Genomic DNA, 4,182 nt, shown 5'->3' with positions numbered 1-4,182 from the left:
CTATCCATAGAACTCCCTTATAACCCAGCAATAGCCCTGCTAGGGATTTACCCAAGAGATACAGAAATGCTGATGCATAGGAGCACATGTACCCCAATGTTCATAGAAGCGATGTCAACAATAGCCAAAATATGGAAAAAGCCTAAATGTCCATCACCTGATGGGTGGATCAAGAAGATGTGGTATATATATACAATGGAGTACTACATGGCAATGAGAAAGAATGAAATATGGCCATTTGTAGGAAAGTGGATAGACCTTGAGGGTGTCATGCTAAGCGAAATAAGTCAGGCAGAGAAGGACAGATACCATATGTTTGCACTCATAGGTCTAACAGGAGAACAGGAGAAACCTAATGGAGGACCAGGGGGAGGGGAAGAGGGAAAGAGAGTTGGGGAGAGATTGAACACTGAAAATGAACTGAGGGTTGAAGGGGAAGGGGGAGAGGGAAAAGAGGTGGCGGTAATGGAGGAGGGCACTTGTGAGGAAGAGCACTGGGTGTTATATGGAAACCAATTTGACAAACTATTATAAAAAAAATAAAGGCATAATAAGAGAATGTTCAGAACAAGTTTATGTCAATAAATTTCACAACTTAGGTGAAAAGGTCTAATTCCTTGAAAGTCACAAACTACCAAAGCTAACCCAAGAAATAGGTAGCCTGAATAGTTGTGTAATTATGAAAGAAATTTAAATTTTAGTTAACCACCATCTAATAAAGCACATTCTGAACACAAATATCTTAACTGGTGAATTCCACCATATTTTAAAGGAAAAAGCAATACCAATTCTATACAAACTCTCACAGAACGTGGAGAGGACACTTCCCAACTCATTCTATGAAGCTAGCATTATCCTATATACCAAAAAACAAGCCCCTTATAAGAAGAAAACTACAGACATATAATCTTTATGTACTTAGATATAAAAAATTCCTAACAAAATTCTAGGAAGTTAAATCCAGAAATGTATTAAAAAGATAATATACCATGACCAAGTGAAATTTAACCCACTAATGGCAAGATTCATTTAATATTTGAAAAATCCAAGAAATTTATGATATAAAGAAACAAAATAAATACAATCTTTTCAATAAGTGTACCAAAGGTATTTAACAAATTCTAACTTCCACTGTTGATTAAAAAACAAACAAACAAAAAAAACAAACACAACCTCTCACAAAGTAGGAATATAGGGGAACTTACTTAAATTTGATAGAGGGCACCTACAGGAAAAAAAAACAATAGCAGGCATTATATTTAATGGTGAAAGCCTTAATTCTTGCCCCATAATCCCTCAGACTGGAAACAAAGCATAGATATATACTTTCATCATTTTAATTAACACTGCAGAAGGTTCTAGAAATGCAATAATGCAAGAAAGAGGCAATGGAGGGCTTGCATTTTGGAAAAGAAGAAGTAAAACTTTCATGTATGGACAAAGTCCAATGGGATATACCAAAAAATCGATGAGAACTAATGGCCAGCATTACTCTGATACCAAAACTAGACAGAGACACTAGAAAAAAAAAAGAAAATTAAAGGCCAAAAGCCCTAATGAACATAGATGCAAACATCCTCAAAAAAAAAAAAATGTTGGCAAGCCAAATTCAACAGTAAATAAAAGGATTATACACCATGATCAAGTGTGATTTATTCCAGGGATGCAAGGATAGTTCAACATTCTCAAATCAATCACTGTGATACATATACCAAAAAAATGAAGAATAAAAATACTATGATAATCTCAACAGTTGCTGGAAAGGCTTTTGACAAACTTCAACATCCATTTATAATTTTTAAGAAATCTTAACAAAGTAGGTATCAGGGCACCTAGCTGGCTCAGTCATTGAAGCATGCAACTCTTGATCTCAGGGTTGTAAGTTCAAGTCCCAAGTTGGATGTAGAGATTACTTAAAAATAAAGTCTAAAAAATAAGAATAAAACAAAGTGGGTATAGTAGGAATGTACCTAAATATAATAAAAAGCATGTATGACAAGCCCACAGCTAACATCACACTCGAGGGCAAAAAGTTGAAGGCTATTCTTCTAAGAGCAGGAAAATGAAAAGAAAGCCAGCTCTCTGGCTCCCATTACACCTGGTGGACAAGCTCAGATGGGAGTAGTGCCCTCTCAAAGTGACTCTGCCACTGTCCACCAACGCACCCACAAGAGTCTCAAGCTGGCCTCTCAGCCAGCCACACTGGGGGCCAGCCCTGCACACCTGTGTGCCCAGGACACTCCTGGGCTGGCATCACAGTCAGCAGGGCCTGGGCCAGAACACCTGTTGCAGTCACAGTCCAGCTACTATAGGGGAACACATGTAGCCCACACAGAGGACATCACTGGAGTGCCTGGCTCTGGTAACCAGAAGGGATGACACTTCTGGATCCCACAGTATCCCATTTATATAGGCCTATTCCTTCAATACTGGGATACACAGCTGAGCTACTTAATTATGGAAACACAGACTCAGACAAAAGGAAGAGACAGAGGAATAAGTTCCAAAAAAAGCGTAAGACAAATCTCATAAAAAGACCTAAAAAAGGAATGGAGATACACAATCTACCTGATAAAGATGCTCATCAAACTTGGGAGAATGTATGAACACAAAGACAGAAAATATAAAAAGAACCAGAGCGGATATAGAGATAGAAAAATATAAAAGGAACCAGTCAGAGCTGAAAAACACAGTAACTGAGGGGAAAAAGGCAGGGAGAGTTAGGGAGAGGGAGTAAGGCAAATCATGAGAGACTCTTGAATACTGAAAAACTGAGGGCTGAAGAGGGAAGGGGGAAGGGAAGGAGGGTGATGGTCATGGAGAGGGGCACTTGTGGGGAAAAGCACTAGATGTTATTTGGAAACCAACTTGGTAATAAACTATTTAATAAAAAAAATAAATAAAATAACAAAATAAAAAGACCCATCTATATGTGGCCTACAAGAGATTCACATCAGACCAAAAGACACAAAGACTTAAAGTAAATGGATGGAACTAATATTACACTGTATGTTAACTAACTAGAATTTAAATAAAAACTTTAAAAAGATAAAGTAAAAGGATAGAAAAACAGATTGCATGCAAATGGGAATGAAACGAAATCCAACAGGATCATACAACAATTGTAAATATCCAGGCAGGCACTCAACATAAAAGCACCTAAATATGTAATACAAATATTAACAGACACTAAGGAAGGACTTGAAAGTAATAACATAATAGAGACTTAGCACTACACACATATCAATGGATAGATCATCCAGACACAAAATCAGTAAGGAAACAGTGACCTTAAATGACACATTAGGCCAGGTGAACTTAATAGATATATACACGACATTCCATTGAAAAAAAAATGTTCCATTGAAAAGAAGCACTCATGTGCTTTTGAGGTGCACATGAAATATTCTCCAGGGGAGATGTTAGGCCACACAATATATCTCAGTAAATTAAAGAAGAGAGAAATCATATCAAGCATTTTTTCTGACTACAACAGTATGAAACTGGTAATCAATCACACACACACACACACACACACACACACACACACACACAAATTTTCCACAATTGTGGGAAAAAACACAATCACATGGAGGATAAACATCATGCTAATAAACAACCAATAAGTTGAATGTAGGAATCAAAGAGGACATCAAAAAATACCTTGAGACAAATGAAAATGGAAATATAACTTCCAAAATGTATGGGATGCAGCAAATTCAGTTCTAAGAGGGAAGTGTACAGAAAGCGTATCTGAAGAAATAAGAAAAGTCTCAGGTAAACAGTTTAACCTTACATGAAAGGCAACAGAAAAGAACAAAAAAAAATTAATATAAGGAAGGACAAAATAAAAATCAGTGCAGAAATAAAGGAAATACAGAGTGGGGGGAAAACAGTAGAAAAGATCAATGAAACTAAGAGTTGGTTCTTTGACAAGTTAAACAAAACTGATAAACCTTTAGCCAGACTCATCAAAAAAATACAGACGTCCCGGTGCAGGGTCCAAGGAAGGTCAAAGGGTCAGTCAAAGCCCTGGAGCATTTGAAAGAATCTGGGGGTCTGGGTGTCAGCAGGTAGCCAGTGCTCCTTGAAGGGTTCTCTCTTTGATATTTGGTGGAGATAGCTAAAGACATGCCTCCCTCCCTCCCCCATCCTGATGGGACCAGGTTGCCAAAGTGTGCT

This window comes from Suricata suricatta, chromosome 9 (genome assembly GCF_006229205.1).
Source record: "Suricata suricatta isolate VVHF042 chromosome 9, meerkat_22Aug2017_6uvM2_HiC, whole genome shotgun sequence".
Lineage (NCBI taxonomy): Eukaryota > Metazoa > Chordata > Mammalia > Carnivora > Herpestidae > Suricata > Suricata suricatta.
This window is presented reverse-complemented; position numbering follows the sequence as displayed.